Below are 18,643 nucleotides of genomic sequence, written 5' to 3'. Positions count from 1 at the left end.
TTTCTGGTTAGCTGTGTGAGGCTGGGAGCTTGGTCACACAACTACCACGGCCCCATCTGAGGCTTCGAAAGTTCATTTGTTATTGCTGCTCACTTCCCAAACTCCCATCTTCTGGGTGTTATCTTTGAGGCCACTTTTGATCAGATTATCATGGAGGATATGGCACAGTCTACTGAGCCCAATATCCTTGGCTTTATGAGCGGCTGGGTCGCCTGCAATTTTAATACTTTGGAGACTGCTGTTTCTTGATGAGCAGCCAGATAGTAACCCTGGGAGGATATTGGAGTTCAAAATGATGGGTTTTTGTTTCGGGGGCAGCTTGGAGTTATTGAAAGCCCTGTACTCTTATCTAACTGGAAATGAGCCCACTCTCTTCCCTTCCCCTCCCTCGCCAGTCAATGCTGGGCCCAGCTCTTTGTCTGTCGACGGGCTCAATAAATTAGAGCTTAATAAAATAATGGAATGTTATGGTGTGAAAGAAAATAACAAATCTGATGACTGCGACAAAGTGGAAAGACATATGAAAAGATGCCAAGCCAGATAGGACTGAATGAAAAGAGCAACTGGGGAAAAGGAAGCATTCCAGCCAAGTAACCCCAAAAGGGATCAGTGCTCTAAGCTGGGGCAGACATCTGGAAGGGGCCCTGGGGCCACCCAGCCGCCTCTACCTTGAGGGCGGGGGCTGGTTAGAGTTTTCAGTGATGATGATGATGATAGTGATAGTGATAGCTAGCATTAATGTTGTGTTTTAAGGTTTATAAAACACTTGACAAATGTTACCTCATTGAATCCTCACTCCAACCTTGTAATGCAGGGTGCCATTATTATCCCTACTTTACAATTAAGGAAATAGAGGCAAACAAAGTCAAGCGGCCTGACCAAGGCCATCGGGTTAGTAAGTGTCTAAGGCCAGAGTTGAACTCATGTCTTCCTGACTCCATGTACAACACCATCTGATGTGCCACCTGGTTGCGCCAGTCTGTCTTTCTGTCTCTCTCTCTCTCTCTGTGTCTCTGTTTCTTTCTCTCTCCAGTGTCTAGCACAGTGCCTGGCACCTAGGCAGGGGCTTAATAAATGCTTGTTGAATTGAATTGAAATATATTAAAAACAATAAAAATTCAATGTAACTTAAGATTTTATGAAGCCTCTCCTTTGTAAAAAAGAGTGAGAACTTGCTTTATAAACATTTATTAAGCACCTACTAGGAGGCAGCTAGGTGGCTCCGTGGATAGAGCGCTAGTCAGGAAGACCTCAATTCAAATCCATTCTCTGACACTTACCAGTTGTGTGACCCTGAGCAAGTCATTTAAGCTCTGTTTGCCTTAATTCACTGGTGAAGGAAATGACAAACCACTGCAGTATCTTTGTCAAGAAAATGCCCTGGACAGGATATATGGTCCATGGGGTCATGAAGAGTTGGACGTGACTGAACAACAATGACAACAGAAACACCTACTATGTGCCAGACACTGTGCTAAGTGCTGGGGATACAAAAAGAGGCAAAAGCCAGTCCCTGCCACAATCTAGTGGGGGAGATAGCAAGCTAATATGTACAAGCAAGCTTTATACAGGATCAGTAGGGAATAAATAAGAGAGAGAAGGAACTTGGACTCAGAAGGGTTGGGAAAGGCTCCCTGTAGAAGATGGGGTTTTAGTTGGGACTTAAAGGAAGCCAGGGAAACCAGAAGGTGGAGATGAGGAGAGAGAACATTCCAGGCTCGGTAGATACCCATGAAAATGCCTGGAGGGTCTTGTCCATGGAACAGTCAGGACACCAGTGTCACTGATTGAAAAGTGTGTGCTGGGGAGTAAGGTGTGAGAAGACTGGAAAGGTAGGAGGGACTGGGTTCGGAAGGGCATTGAATGCCAAGCAGAAGATTTGGTATTTGCTCCTGGAGGTGATAAGGAGTCACTGGGATCAGACCTGCTCTTTAGGAAAGTCACTTCAGTGGCTGAATGGAGGATGGAGTGGAGTGGGGAGATGTGAGGCAGGCCCCCCATCCCCCCCCCCCTTCAAAGCAGCTATTGCAATAATCCAGGCATGAGGTGATGAAGGTCTGCATCAGGGTGGGGGAAGTGTCAGAGGAGAGGGGGGGGCGTATTTGAGAGATGCTGTAAAGGTGAAATCACTAGGTTTTGGCAAAAGCTTGGATATAGGGGGATTGGGGAGGTAATGAGGAGTCCAGGATGATTCCTAGGTTGGGAGTATGAGGGATTGGGAGGATGGTGTTGCCCTCAACAGCAATAGGGAAAATAGGAGGAGAGGGGAAGGTTTAGGGGAAAAGATAATGAGTTCAGTTTTAGACATTTTGAGTTTAAGACATCTACTGGACATCCAGTTGGAGATGTAAGATTGGAGATCAACCAAGAGCTTGAGACTGGATAGTAGATTTGAGAATCATCTACATAGAGGTAGTAATTAAATCCATGGGAGCTGACGAGAACTCCAAGAAAAGTAATGTAGAGGGAGAAGAGAAGAGGGCCCAGGATAGAACCTTGGGGGACTCCTACAGTTAGAAGGAATGATCTGCAGGAGGATCCAGAGATTGAGAAGGAGCGGTCAGGGAAGGAGGAGGAGAAGCAGGAAAGAGCTGTGTCCCAAAACTAGAGAGAAGAGAGTATCAAGGAGAAGAGAGCGATCAACAAGGTCAAAGCCTGCAGAGAGGTCAAGGAGAATGAGGATTGAGAAAAAGCCATTGCATTTGGCAACTAAGAGGACATTAGTAACTTTGGAGAGAGTGGTTTCTGGGGAATGATAAGGTTGGAAGCTGGATTGTAAGGGGTTAAGAAGAGAGGGAGAGGAGAGAAGTGGAGGCACCTTTCTGAGGAAGGGCAAGAGAGATATAAGACAATGGTGCTGATGGAGGGATCAAGTAAAAGTTATTTGAGGCTGGGGGAGACATGGGCATGCTTGTAGACAGCAGAGAGTGATCCAGTAGACAGAGACTGAAAATAAATGAGAGAGTGGGGATAACAGAGGAGGTAATGTGTTGGAGGAGACAGGATGAAACAGGATCACTTGAGCAAGTAGAGGGGTTAGCCATGGCAAGGAGTAAGGCCACCTCATCATGTGAGACAAGGATAAAGGAAGAGAGAGTGGCAGAAGGCACCTGAGTGATGGGAGATGAGGAAGAGATGAGAAGGGGGAGATCTCAGTGGATTGCTTCAATTTTTTTTTCAGTAAAATTGGCAAAGTTCTCAGTTGAGAGGATGGGGGAAAGGGAAGTCATGGAAGGTTTGAGGAGGGATGAAAAGGTTTGAAAGAGCTGCTGTGGAGAATGGGTTAGTGAGTTGATAAGACAATTATAGAAGGATTGCCTAGCAGCTGTGAGGGCCCAGTTGAGGTTATATAACATAAATTTGTTGTGGACCCAGCCTACATTTTCCACCTTCATTCAGTAGCATGTGTGTGGGCACTAAGGTGGTAAATGGTGGGAGTGATCCAAAGCTGGGGCATGGTTGGGCATAATTGGTGATATGATAAGGGGACTAAGGATTCAAGAGAGGAAGACAGTGTAGAGATGAATTGGTTCATCAAGAGGGCAAGATGAGCTGAGAGCAGTTAGTGCAGAGGAGATGGCCTGGGAGGGAACTGAGGGGTCAAGGGATTGGAGGTCATGGTGAGGATGAAGAGTTGGCTTTTGTAAGAATATTATTGTTCATCCTTCATTCTCAAAGAGGACCAATGGTGTCATGAAGGCAATGTCTTGACTTTCGAGTGAACTGGATTTAAGTAAGGCAGAGCTGCACAAAGTTATCAGAGGATTTTGTAAGGGAAGGCTCAGGGAAAAGTGAAAAGCTAGTACAGTATGGTCAGATAAGGGATTTCAGAATTCTTGAACATGGAGGTGGTACATTTCTGGGTGATGGCAAAATCAAAGGTTAAGCATCTGCATGCGTGGCCAAAGAGGAGTGGAGGAGGTCGTGGGAAGTGAATAGGTTGAGAAACTAAGGGCTTAGAGTGTTTGAGGGAGAATCTGGAGGTATGCTGATATCCCCTAGTATGAAGGCAGCAGCTGGAGAGGAGAGAAAGATTGTGAGCCACGTACAGAACTCATTGAGGAAGGAAGGGGAAAGACCTGGAGGTCTGTGGACAACAGCTACCAGGATTTTGATGAACGGTAGGAGAAGTTACTGCATGATAGAGGTAATGAGAGAACATTGAAGAGTCAATGGGGGGCAAGGAGTATCCCAACTCCCCACCTTGTCCACTGAGTGGAGGATAATGAATGAAGGTGCAGCCAGCACTGGAAAGGGTGGCCAGTGAAGCTGTGTCATTGGGGGGAGCCAGGTTTCTGTAATAGCTAGAAGATGGAAGGAATGAGAGAGGAAAAGACCTAGGACTTCCATCCTATAGGATGGAACAAGTTTGAGCTGGGTGGAGTTTGGTTGAAATTTTGGGGTGAGAAGGTTGAGGGGGATGGAAATGAGGAATCAGGTGGTGAGGGTAGGGAATGAAGTTGGGTGATGACCCAGAGGAGTTGAGAGTCACGGAGGGAAGGCCAGCTTTGAATTCAAGAGGACCGGAATTCAAGTCCTCCACCTGCCTCCAACAGGAATCCCGCTTTACTCCCCAACAACTCTTTAAAAAGATTAATTTTGGAGATGCAGCAGATCTGTATCAGAGGCAGAAGCTTCTATGTGCATTAAACCACAGTGGCAGAGTAAAACACATGAAGGAAAAAAGCCTAATACAAGGCCCTGTGCTAGGCACTCTGGGTACAAAGGCAAATGGGAACTTATTAAGCACCAGGTCCTGTGCTAAGCTACGGGCATACAAAGAAAGGCAAAAGACAGTCCCTGCTCTCAAGGAGCTCACAGTCTAACAGGCCTCGCCCTCAAGGGGGTTGCATTTGACTGCACATATATTAAAAGATATTATTATTTTAATAAATCAAAATGTAAGTATTCAAAATCTGAGGGTGTTGATTAAATATTTATCCTTTATTTGTTTTGACTTTTTGTTTAGCATGGTAGGAGGTAGAGATCTAGCCTCTCGGTCAGTTCAATTCCATAAGCTTTTATTAAGCACTTACTGTCCATGCGCAAAAAACTGAGCTTACCTAGTGGACAGAAGGCCAGTCCTGAAGCCAGGAAGGCCTGAGTTTAAGCCCTGCCTCTGGTACACACCAGCTACATGATCCTGGGAACGTCACTCCATTTCTCAGTGACCCAAACAATTCCTGAAGGCCCTAAGATACAGAGCAAGGTTGGCCAAGGGTGTTCATCCATGAACTGTTGAAATCACAGATCTAGTGAAAGAAATCCATTTGTTTATTAGTATTTCCTATGAATGTCAAGGCCATAGTAATACATTGTTAAGAGTAATCGAGGAGTTAAGATTAGCAAGAAAAAATATGGCAGACAAGAAAGCAAATGTTAAGTGTTTGCTATATTGAGAGTACTGTGTTCACTTTTGGGGCACTTCATCTGGGGGGACATTGGTGAGCTGGGGAACTCCCAGAGAAGGAAGACCAAGCTGCTGAAGGGCCTGGTGTCCATGCCATGGGAGGATCAGTAGAAGGCATTGTAAATGCTACATGCAGAGGAGAGGAAGCTTGGGTGGAATTGAGAGCTGACTTCAAGCATCTGAGGGACTGTCGTACAGAAGAGAGATTAGTTTGTTTGCTCCCAGGGGACAGAACCAGAGAAAGGTGTGGAAGTGGGCAGACTAGGGCTCGAGGTCAGGAACAATCTGCCCACCAAGCCTAGGAGCGATCCCAAAGTGGAAGGGGCTGCCCCTGGGAGTGGCGGGTTCCCCCTCACTTGGTGTCTTTGGGCCAACGCTGAATGATCATCTGTGGAGTCCGTAGAGGGCATCTCATCTCAGGGGCAAGTGGGTCTCCAGAGCCTGTGAGCTCCCTTCCAAGTTGGACATCCTTTGATGAATACTTCTTTGTTCGTTTTTATTATAAGACAAATGCCATTCCCAATTAAAGTGCCAGACAGAATGCCACTGTAGAGACACTAAAAACGCTGGGAAATTGAGGGATGGTGTTGAGATTAATGAATCGATACATAAAAATGTCATCCTCAATTCATTAATATTCTTTCTCTGCTCTCCAAGGAAAGCTTATGATTTTGGAGAATACACCATCATCTCTGGAGCTGCAGTTGTTATCTCTGCCACTATTTAGGGGAAGGGATAGGAACAGAGCTTGTGATATGGGGAATGATTAGTGACAAGAAATTCAAATAATGGTTTGAATTTGGCTTGAATCAAAGGATCCTAAATCTTGAGACAGAAGGGACCTTGGAGCTTACTGAAAACCAGCCCCTTCATTTTAGACATGAGGAGATGAGGCCCATAAAGGTTTAATGACTCACTTAAGGTCATACAGCTAGTAAAGTGTCCAAGGCAGTATTTGAACCCAGGTCTTCTAAGTCTACTTTCTATCAAAATGGATAGGAACTAAATCTGTGATTTTAATGACACAGGGAAGTCCTAAATAAGGAAATGCCTTCTACCAAAGGAGATCAGCACTTTTAATTTTTTTTTTGCAACCGATAGTCTTAGATAATTGCTTGGAACATCGGGAGGTTAAATGACTTGCCCAGAGTGATACAGCCAGTACTGTTAGAAGTAGAATGAGAATCCAGGTTTTCCTTGCTCTCTGGCTTCAAGGTCAGCTCTGCATCTAGTATTGCTCTCTGCCTGATCTTTGGGGGTAAAAATGACCAGAATTCCTCTCTTCTTTCTTCTCCCCTCATCTCCTCTCATCTCCTCTCCTCTCCTCTCCTCTCCTCTCTCTTCTTCTCCTCCCCTCCCTTCCCTTCTCCTCTCCTCCTCTCTTCTCTTCCCAGCTAAAATCCTATCTACAAAAACCTATCTACACCTGGACACCCATTTTACAGATGAAAACCTTGAAGGGAAGGGAATAAGCATTTACATAGCACCTACTAGGTGCCAGGTGCAGTGCTACGGGCTCTTTTCAAATATTTTCCAGAAAAGGAAGTGACTTGCTTGGAGAAGCCTGTCTCTATGGCTTGGCCTCTCACCTCGCTCTCTTCTAAGCCCTCTACAGCTGGGCTTCCAACTCAAAAATCATCTGAAATGCCCCCTCCAAAGTGCAACGACCCCTTAGGTACCAATCTGGTCCTCAGCTGTCTCCTCCTGCCCGTAAGACCCCTCCTCCTGAGTCTCCTTGGTTGGCTCTTCTTGTCACACCCACCAAGCATCTGATGTCCCAAGGGCTGGCCCTTCTCTCTTCTCTCTCTCTACTAGCTCACTTGCTGATCTCACCAGTTCCCAGGGGTTCAATCACCATCTCTGCGCAGAGGATTCCCAGATCTTTTTGTCCAGCCCGGACTTCTCTCCTGGTCTCCTGTCTTGTATGTCTAAACTCAATGTCTATTGAACATCTTGAAATGGAAGTCTCACAGACATCTTAAACTCAACATGTCCAAAACTAAACTCATTATCTTTCCTCCTTACTAATTATTATTATTATCTAACTGGGGAGTGGCTGAAGAAGCTGTGGTTGAATAGTTTCCTTCCCCAAAGAACCAACTGCGACATGTTTATGACATAGTTACATTAAACAGGAAAATGTAAATCATTAGGGAAAGGTAGGCAGGTAAGACCCATGTGTGAAAATATTGATAGCAGCTCTTTTCATCAGGAAAACAGCATGTCCAGGGCACCACCATCTTCCCAGTTACCCAGGTGCCATCCTTAATTCTTTGCTTGCACTGACATATTTGTATTAAATCTTGACCTTTCTATCTTGACAACATCTCTTAAGTATATGTTCCCTTCTCCCCACTCACACAGTCACCACCTTCTCTCTCCTCATTCCAATTCATTCTCCATTCAGCTGCCAGAGTGAGTTTTCCAAGGCACAGTCCTAACCATGTCTCTCCCCTCCTCAATAATCTCCAGTGGCTCCCTATTACCACTAGAATCCAATATGAAATGCTCTGTTTGGCATTAAAAGGCCTTCATCACATGACACCCTCCTTACTCCTGAGTCTTCTTACACTTTACTCCTTTCTATGCACTCTGCAATTCAACCATGCTGGCTCACCTGCTTTTTCTTGTACCTGACCCTTCATTACCCATCTTCATTCCTTAAGAGAGGAATATTTCTCACAGCACAATAGTACCCCATCACAATCATATGCCACACCTTGTTCAGCCAGGCCCCACTTGATGAACATCCCCTCAATTTCCTTTGCCACCACAAAAAGAGCTGCTACAAAAAGTTTGTACATACGGCTCCCGCCTGTCTACTTTTCACTAATGATTTGCATTTTTCTGTTTAATGTAACCATGTACAAACACACCGCGGTTAGTTCTTTGGGGAAGAAAACCATTCAAGATTGAATGCAGAGAATTTAATCCCCTTTGCCGTCTGGTAGATATGGCCAGCCGAGGATTAGCGTTTGCTAAGGCAGCATGAAGTTTATTCTACCAGAACCTATTTTCAACTTCAGTGATGTGAAATTAATTTTTCTCTGAGTTTTAGATCTAAAGTATTAAAATACCATACCTGGTATCTGTTTAACACTTTGTGCGAGGGCAGAGCTTAACTGCAAGCTTAAATAGCTCTGTAGCTTTGTAGAATGCTGACTACCTAGATATCTATGTGTAGCCTAACGTAGGACTTAATGTCCTTTTTCAAGGGTGGATAAACCTGTCCTTTAAATTTCCATGTTTTTTTGGTGGGTGCCACCATTCCTCTAGCCACTGAGATTTGAAATCTGGGGGTCACCTCTGACTTCCTCACTATGTCTCTCCCCTGGGGTGCGTGGGGTGTTCAGGGAGGACTAGCACCTGCGGGGTGAGCCCTTACCAGGCCTGCTCATTCACCTTGGTATCCACAAGTTCTCACTTATGGCCCCATGAAGTTACAGCTTGTGCAGCAGCCACACTCTACTAGAACTGTCTAGGCAGATGGACTGAACTGGGGTGGGGTAACCAAGAGGCCTCAACCCCAGTGGTGACTTAGGGTGTGTCTGCCCCAAGCATGTGCAGACTTCCCCAGCAGAATGGGCAGATGAGGCCGATTTGTTCCAACATGAAGGTGGCTGAAGCAGGTGCTGTGGAGTGCTCAGACCTTGGTCAGACAGCAAAGATGCCAGGGGCATCCACTGCAACCTGGGCCATAACCAATCATGTTGACTTTTCTCTCGCCACTAGACATCAATGACTCTGGAAGATACAGTGAGGCTGATGCCTTTGTGCAACTCTGCCTCGCTTAAATCCAATTTATGCGTAAATCAAGACATTGCCATGATGTCATTGGATGAACAAAGTCCCTTCCAGGCCTGGAACGTCCTCCTTCCTCTCCTCCGCCTGTTGATTTTCTTGTCTTCCTCCAAGACTCTGTTCAAATCTTCCCTTCTGCTGGAGGCCTTTCCTGGTTCCTCACCTGCTAGATTCTCCCCTCTCAGACTGGAAAAGCTTGGAACAGATGGTGGGTGTCAGGAGCTCAAGGCCCAGCCCAAGGGTCTGGAAGGGCTTATCCTTAGACAGGGGCTCCCCAGGCTGGGTGTCTGGGCCTTTCTTCATCCTCTTGAATCTTAGTGGCTTCCCTCTTGGGTTACCCTGTGTCCATGTTTGCATGGTGTCTCCCTCATTAGACTGAGAGCTCCTTGAGGGCAGGGACTATTCTCTCCCTTTTTTTGTGTCCCTAGAACGTAGCACAGTGCCCGGCCTGCAGTAGGTGCCTAATAAATGCTTGTTGACGTGACCTGATGGGTGTTTGGGCCATAGATATTAATGAAGGCTGTGGCTGAGGCCTGGAGAGGATGTGGCCCAGGGCTGGGATCTCAGCCTGAGGGAATCGTAGGCTTTTTGGAGGGCTGATCTAGCGGTGAGAATGTGGACAGCACTGGGGCTCGGTGAACTTCTGTCTGTCCTGGGGGAGGTTTAAGGTCATTTGTTTTTAATAAAGAGAAACCTGAGGGAGGAAATTCCTTCCTTCCACCATGAGGGTCAGCAGCTGGGGTGCCGAGGGCTTCTGTGCCCTATCCTGGGCTGCTGTTGTTCAGTCCTTTCAGTCACATCTGACTCTTGGTGACCCATTTGGGGTTTTCTTGGCAGAGATACTGGAGTGGTTGGCCGTCTCCTTCTCTAGCTTATTTTACAGATGAGGAAACTGAGGCAAACAGGGTGAAGTGACTTGCCCAGGATCACGCAGGTAGGATGTGTCTGAAGCTGGACTTGAACCCAGGGCTTCCCTACTGCAAGGCCAGCCCTTGATCCACTATGACATGCTGCCTTTCTGTAACATTGCTCCTGAAGAAATGCTCTCTGAATCTTGCAGAATAAGCATCCTAACTGGAGTTAGGAGGCCTGCTTAGCTTCCTTCTGTTACTTACTCGCTAGGTGACCTTGAAAAAGGAATTCATCTCTTTGAGCCTCAGTTTCCTCCTCTGTAAATCAGTCAATCAATCAACAATCAAGCATTTATTAGGTCCTTACTATATGCCAGGCACTCTGCTAAGAGCTAGGCATACAAAGAAAGGTAAAACAGTCCTTGCCCTCAAGGGGCTCACAGTCTAATGGGGGAGACAACATGCAAACAACTACGAACACACAAGACACATACAGAGCAGGTAGAACAGAATTGGAGTGGGGAAGGGGCTAGCATGTATGGGACCAAGAAAGCATTCCTGCAGAAGGTAAGATTAAGCTGGATCTCAAAGAAAGCCAGGGAAACTAAGAGTAGAAGTGAGGGGACAGCATTCCAGGTATGGCGCACAACCAATGCAAAGGCACTGGGACAGAGTTGGGCTTTTGTGTACGAGGAACATGGTGAAGGGAAGGCAAGTGTGGCTGGATCTTAGAGAGTGGGAGGGTGAGGGGGAGCAGTACAAGAAGAATGGAAAGGTAGGAAGGGACCAGGCTTTGAAGAGTTTTCCATGCCAAACAGAGCATTGCACATTTTATTTTGGGAATAGGGAATCCCTCGGTAGGGAAGGGACATGGTCAGATTTACACTTTAGAAAACTCACATTAGCAGCTGAGTGGGGGCTGGTTTGGAATAGGGAAAGATTTGAGGCAGGCAGAACAATTAGAAGGCTCTGGCAATAATCCAGGTGAGAGATGATGAAGTCCAGAGCTAGGTAGGTGGAGTCTGTGTGAGTGGAGCCGGGGAATGTGTATCCAAGAGCAAAAGAGAAACAGAGAGAGAGACAGAGAGATACAGAAAGACAGACAGACAGATACAAGGAGACAAGGGAAGGGGGGAAAAGAGAGAGACAGAGAGAGAGAGACAGAGAGAGAGAGAGACAGAGAAAGAGATAGAGACAGAGAGAGACAGAGACAGAGGGAGACAGAGAGACACAGAGAAAGACAGAGATGGACAGAGACAGAAAGAGAGACAGAGACAAGGAGAAAAAGAGAGACAGAGAGAAACACAGAGAGACAGAGGGAGACAGAGAGAGGCAGAGAGAGGCAGAAAGAGACAGACAGAGAGACAGAGAGAGAGACAGAGACAGCAACAGAGAGACAGAGGGTCAGAGAGAGACACAGAGAGACATGAGAGACACAGAGAGACAGAGGGAGACAGAGAGACAGAGGGAGACAAAGAAAGACATAGAGACAGAGAGACAGAGGGAGACAAAGACAGAGATACAGAGAGATAGAAAGAGAGACAGAGACAGAGAGACACACAGAGAGAGGGGGAGACAAAGAGAGACAGAGACAAGGAGAGAAAGAGACAGAAAGAGGCAGAGATAGAGACACAGAGAGACAGAGGGCAACAGAGAGACAGAGGGAGAGAGAAAGAGAGAGACACAGAGAGAGACAGAGACAGTAACAGAGAAACAGAGAGAGGGTCAAAGAGAGAGACACACACAGAGACAGAGAGAGACACAGAGAGACATACAGAGACAGAGACAGAGGGAGACAGAGACAGAGACAGAGAGACAAGAGACAAAGAGAGACACACAGAGATACAGAGAGACAGAAAGACAGAGACAGAGACAGAGAGAGAAAGAGAGACATGGAGATACAGAGGGAGACACACAGAGACAGAAAGAGGGAGAGAAAGGGAGATAGAGAGAGAGAGGCAGAGACATTCACAGACACAGAAAAACAGAGCAGGACAAAGAGACAGAGGGAGACAGAGACAGAGGGAAAGAGAGAGACAGATGGAGAGAGACAAAGAGTTAGAGAGACAGAGAAAGACAGAGAGAGACAGAGACAGAGAGAGAAAGAGAGACACAGAGAGACAGGGACAGATACAGAGAGACAGAAGAGACAGAGACAGAGGCATACAAACACACAGAGACAGAGACAAAGAGAGACAGAGACATACAAACACACAGAGACAGAGACAAAGATAGACAGAGACACAGAAAGACAGAGACAGACACAGAGAGACAGGAGACAGAGACAGAGAGAGAGGCAGAGATAGAGACAGACAGAGACAGAGAGAGAGAGGGAAAAAGAAAGAGACAGAGAAAGAGAGACAGAGACAGACACAGAGAGACAGAGGGAGACAGAGAGAAGGGGGAAAGAAGGAGAGAGACAGAGACTGAGAGACAGAGGGAGACACAGAAAGACAGAAAGACAGAGGAAGAAAGAGACAGAGACAGAAACAGAGAGATAACCAGAGAGAGACAGAGATAGAGGTGAAGGCAGAAAAACCAGATGGGGGGTGGGGGTGGGTCAGAAAGAGCGAGGAGTTGAGCATGACATGTTCGTTGCAGGCTTGGGTCACTGGGACGATGGTCGTCCCCTCAACAGTCACAGGAAGTTTGGAAGAGGGGAAGGTTTAGAGGGAAAAGAACATGAGTTCTGAGACCCATTGGGTTTATGGGACACCGAGGGCAAGGTGTCTAAAAGGCAGTTGGTGATTCAGGGCTAGATAGAGGCCCTATGTAGAAATACAGGAATTATCTGCAAAAACATGCATCTATAGCTGATGAGATTACTCAGTGATTGTCTAGAGAGATGAGAGAAGGGGACCACCGGACAAACCCTTGATGAAATGCTCCTCTGCCCCCCCCCCCCCCCGTGTCCCCTTGTCCAAGGCCCAGGACAAACCCTTGTCGTCACATGACCTGGATGGAGAGCCACCGAGAGGAGACTAGGAGTGGTCAGACACAGGAGGAGATGGGTGAGGACTGAGAAAAGGTCATTGGGTTTGTCAGTTACGACATCACTGGACACTTTGCAGAAAACACTTTACGTTGAACAGTGAGGTTGGAAGCCAGATTGCAGAGGGGTTTAGAAGAGTGACAACATGTACAACCTATATCAAGTGGCTTACTGTCTTACAGACACAGAGACAGACAGACACACAGACAGAGACAGAGAGAGAAAAACAGAGAAACAGAGAGACAGATAGAGACAGACAGATACAGATAGAGAGACAGAAACAGAGAGAGAGACAGAGAGAAACAGACAAATAGAGAGACAGAGAGACAGAGGCAGATAGAGACTCACACAGAGAGAGAGAGAGAGACAAAGAAAGACAGAGAGATACCTGTCTCTACCTGTAGAGAGACAGAGAAAGACAGAGAGAGAGACAGACAGAGACAGAGACAGATAGAGACAGATATAGAGACAGACAGACACAGACAGACACACAGAGACAGATAGAGACAAAGAGACAGAGAGAGAGAGAGAGACAGAGAGAGAGAGAAAGAGAGACAGAGAGACAGAGAGAGACAGAGACAGAAACAGGAGAGATAGACAGAGAGCCAGAGGCAGATAGGGACAGAGAGACAGACACAGAGAGACACAGAGAGAAACAGAGAAACAGAGAGACAGATAGAAACAGAGAGGCAGATACAAATAGAGAGACAGAGACAGACAGAGAGACAGAGGCAAATAGAGACAGAGACAGATAGAGATAGAGACAGAAACAGAAAGAGAGACAGAGGAAGATAGAGACAGATAGAGAAACAAAGAAAGAGAGAGAGATAGAGAGAGAGACAGAGGCAGATAGAAACAGAGAGACAGAGACAAAGAGAAAAAGACAGATAGAGACATAGAGAGACAGACAGAGAGAGACAGAGAGAGAGACAGAGAGACAGAAAGACAGGCAGATAGAGACAGTCAGAGAGACTGAGAGACAGATAGAGACAGATAGAGGAAGGCTGAGAGAGACAGAGAGAAAGAGAGAGACAGAGAGAGAAACAGAGGCAAATAGAGACAGACAGGGAGACAGAGACAGAGACAGGAAAAGAGACAGAGAAAGACAGATAAAAACAGACAGAAAGACAGCGAGACAGAGGCAGATAGAGACAGACAGAGAGACAGACTCAGATAGAGAGATAAAGAGACAGACAGACAGAGACAGAGAGAGACAGAGACAGACAGAAACAGAGAGACAGAGACAGACAGACAGACAGAGACAGAGAGAGAGACAGAGACAGAGAGAGAAAGAGACAGACAGAGAGAAACAGACAGACACAGAGAGATAGAGAGACAGACAGAGACAGATGGAGACAGAGAAAGACAGAGAGACAGAGAAAAAGAGAGGGACAGAGAGAGACACAGAGAGAGAGGCAGATAGGGACAGACAGAGAGACAGGTAGGGACAGATAGAAATAGATAAAGAGACAGAGAGAGACAGACAGAGAGACAGACAGAGGCAGATAGAGACAGAGAGACAGGCAGAAAGAGACAGAGAGACAGGCAGAGAAAGAGAGAGAGAGAGAGACAGAGAGACAGAGACAGACAGAGAAAGAGAGAGGCAGACAGACAGAGACAGAGAGACAGAGAGAAAGGAGAAGGGGACAATTTGCTGTAGAAGACGAGAGGAGATGGGAAATATGTGGAGAGGGGGAAGGGGAGGGAGGGATAGAATTTGGAACTCAACTTTAAAAAAGAATATTAAAATTATTTTTAGATGTAATGGGGGGGGAATAAAATATTATTTTTGAAAAAGAGAGAGTGAAGGGAGAGGAGGTCCATGGCTTTCTTAAGTTTAAGGACTGAGGCTTCCTTTAAGTTCCAACTAAAATCCTGTCTTTTCCAGGAAGTCCTCCCTAAGCCCTCTTCATTCTCATTTCTTCCTCTGTTCATTGTCTCCTACTTATCCTGCATACGGCTAGCTTTGTGTATATTTATTTGTATGTTGTGTTTCCCACTAGACTGTAAACTCAAGGGCTTTTTTTTTTGCTTCTTTTCTATATCCCTAGCTCTTAGCAGTGTCTAGCACATAGTAGGCACTTAAATCAATGTTTATTGATTGATTGATTGAAATAGAAGGCAGGATAGTTGGATCAAATGAGGGATTTTAAGGATGGGGGAAACATGGGCATGTTTGTAAGCAGAGGGGAAAAAACCGTTAGGAAAAGGGTGTGTGTGTGTGTGTGTGACGGAGAGACAGACAAAGACAGATAGAGACAGACAGAGAAAGACAGAGAGAGACAGAGAAAAATAGAGAGTCAGAGAGAGAGACACACAGAGAGAGGCAGATAGGGACAGACAAACAGGTAGAGACAGATAGAAATAGATAAAGAGACAGAGAGACACAGAGAGAGACACAGAGAGACAGTGAGACAGAGAAAGACAGAGATGGAGAGACAAAGGGAGACAGACACAGAGAGACAAGGACACAGAGAGAGAGGGAGAGAGGAGGAGGAGAGGGGCCCATTTGCTGAAGAAGATGAGAGGGGATGGGAGTACACGTGGAGAGGTCAGACTTGGCAAGAAGAAGGGTCACCTGCTCGTTTGAGACTAGGCTGAAGCGGGGCAGTGTGGGACATCTAACTAGTGTGAGATGGGGAGGAGGGGAGAAAGAGGAGGTCTTGCAACTTGGTCTCAGAGTTTTCATTAAAGTAGGATGAGTCATACGAGGTGAGGCCTCAGCTGGGAGACTGGGGGGAACATTGCCATGGAAACCTCAGGCGAGACAGCAAGGTTCTGAACAGCGAGGCTATGGTGAATCAATTAGGGAGAAATCGAATGTTTTCCTTGCCGCAGTAAGGGCTTAGGTGAGAATAGAGAACACGAATTTGCAGTGGACCCAATCAGCAGGACTTCATGATTTCCTGCATTTCTATTCATCAACACATGAATAGGAGTGAAAGGGGGGGCTGGTGTGATTAAGCCAGGTTTGGGGAGTTGGGCAGACTGAGGTACTTGGGGCATTATCTGAGGGGCCATCAATATGTTTATTGAAATCCTTTATGTGAGAGAGGGAGATTGAGATGGCAAAAGGGCTGGGAGCTAAGCACTAAACTAGACCCACTGAGGGGGGAAGAAGGAGAATAACCTGGGTGAGGGCTTCCATGGATAACAGCCATGGGTATATCTGCTCAATAACGAAACAAAACAGCCTGCTTTGGCTGATACATTTGGATCGTGTAAACCTCAAAGTGGGGGGATTATTGAGTGATGGTAGTGCAGGGAGAGCCTGGATGGACAGTGGGAAGCAAGGGATATTCGACCTCCCCGCCACGTCTCTCTCTGTGTCTCTGTCTCTATCTCTACTTAGTTTGGGAGTCCTGGCCAAAGTGCAGCCAGCACTGGAGAGGGAGGTGAGGCCAGTGGTACTGCCTGGAGGGAGCCACGTCTCCCTGAGGGTCAGAAGATGGAAGAGGTTAAGATGAAAGGGCGTTTGATGGTTTCGGAGCAGGCATTTCAGAGGGCACAGTGGAGGGGGGGGGAGCCTGGCCTGGGACAGCAACCACAGGTTGAGACAGATGGGGCTGGGGGGGATAGACCATGAAGCTCTTCATTCATCCAGTTCATTTTAAAAAGCATTATTAAATTGAATAAATAGCAACATCATCCTGTTCGTGTCCCCCTCTGTGTATTTTTTGGTTCATCGATGCTATTTTCTTTCTTTCCTTTTTTTAACTTCTCTCACCACCCAACAACTATTTCCTTGCCTCCTACTGAAGCCCTTCCTTTTAATAAGTAAACTCAGTCAAGCAAAACCAATTAAAATGTCTGAAAACAACTGTGATTCTGTGCCTCTAGTGACAGGATGGTCTTTTAAGCCCCTCACCACGCTAGCTACCCCCCTCTGGATGCTCTGCTGTTTGTCAGAGGATCCACCCGTTCTGGGCTACGGGGGCCTCGTGGGACATCCGGGAGACGGGGTGCCAGCCTGGGCATCAGGATGGTCCTCATTTCGAATCCTGTCTCTGACACTTTTTGCGTGACCTCTCTGGGGCTCAGGTTCCTCATCTGAAAAATAAGGGAGGAAGATTCAATGGTCTCTAAGTTCCCTTCTTGCTCCAAAGTTGCAAGCACAGGACTGGATTTGCACAAACTTTGTTGATCTTAAATTGTTCTTGTGACACAAGCCATTAATCTTTGCAATGCTTTCTTCCTATGTTTGCATCGGTGCAATGTTTCTCCTTTGCTTACATAGTGTTTGATTCTCTCATCCAGACTGGCCAGGGCTTACTGATTGTCCATAGCGGGCCCACTACAGCAGTCCCTTTGGGCCATTCTTTGGTATTGTGAATGCTATTTGTATGGACTCATGTCACAAAGAACTATTTGAAAAGTCTTTGCCTGTGGTCACTCCAGGCAGGACAGCTGGTACTCAATCATTCTGGCCTGTTTCTTAGAGCCAGCACTGGGATTTTTTCACCTGGAGCAGAACCAGTTGAGGAAAAAGGATGGGGAGAGTCCATTGGGGCAGGGAGAATTGGGGTCTGACCCCTGCCTCCGAGAGGCATTCACTCAAATCAACAAGCACTTATTAAGTCCTGAATGCATGCCAGGCACTGTGCTAAGTGAGGGGATACAAAGAAAGGCAAAGCCATGGTCCCCTGGATCAAGCAGCTGGCGTTCTAATGGGAACAACCCCGTATATACACTATACATACAGTGTAAAAAGGAGAAAAGCTGGGGGGGTGGAAGGCCCAAGCAGGAAGAAGCAGTGGGCACTGGGAAAGGTAGGCCCTAGGCAGGGGCATCCATGGTCAGAAAGTTGGGCAGAGATTTTTCTTTTTCTTTCTTTGTAATAACTCAGAAAGTACCGCATTGCAGAGATGGGGGTTACTACCGGGCATTGTGACTCACACACGTCTCTCTGTAAAGAGCGACGCCTAGTGGCTACAGATAAATGGGAGAAAAAACCCTCAAATCCGAAAACAAAAAACACCTCCGGATAAATGAATCAACAAGTATCGAGCTTGTGGGCTGGAGCCCCCCCCCCCCCAGGATTTATGGATGGGCATAAACAAGATGAGATAAGGAGAGAATGAGGGAAGGAGGGAGGGAGGGAGGGGAGGGAAGGGGGGGAAGGGAAAGAGAAAAGGAGAGGGAGAAAGCGCCCACTTGGATGAGATCATTGATGCTTCGAAATATCAAAATATATGAAATCTCAGTGAACTGACAATAAAAAAGAATTTCTCTAGCCAATTACATTTTCCTGTTAACTAAGGACAACTGTTTTTTCACAGACTGTGTTTACAAGTTTGCATAACAGTGCCCGAGATATTTTTAAAAATTAAAACTGTATTGATGCCTTTTTTTTTTTAAATCAGCGAGGGCATTTCATAATCTATCGACCGAATGTTTATGAAGCACTTACAGTGTGCCAGGCACTGTGCTGAGCTCTGGAGCTAGGGACTGGACCCCTGATTGACCGATACAGGGAACTCCCAGATGAGAAAACATCCTCTACCAAACTTAGAAGGTTGTCTAGAGCAGTGCGAGGTTAAGAAACATGCCCAGGGTCCCACGCAGTACCTAAGGAACATGCCCAGGGTC

This window comes from Vombatus ursinus, unplaced genomic scaffold, assembly GCF_900497805.2.
Source record: "Vombatus ursinus unplaced genomic scaffold, bare-nosed wombat genome assembly UNPS02014840.1, whole genome shotgun sequence".
Taxonomy (NCBI): Eukaryota; Metazoa; Chordata; class Mammalia; order Diprotodontia; family Vombatidae; genus Vombatus; species Vombatus ursinus.
This window is presented reverse-complemented; position numbering follows the sequence as displayed.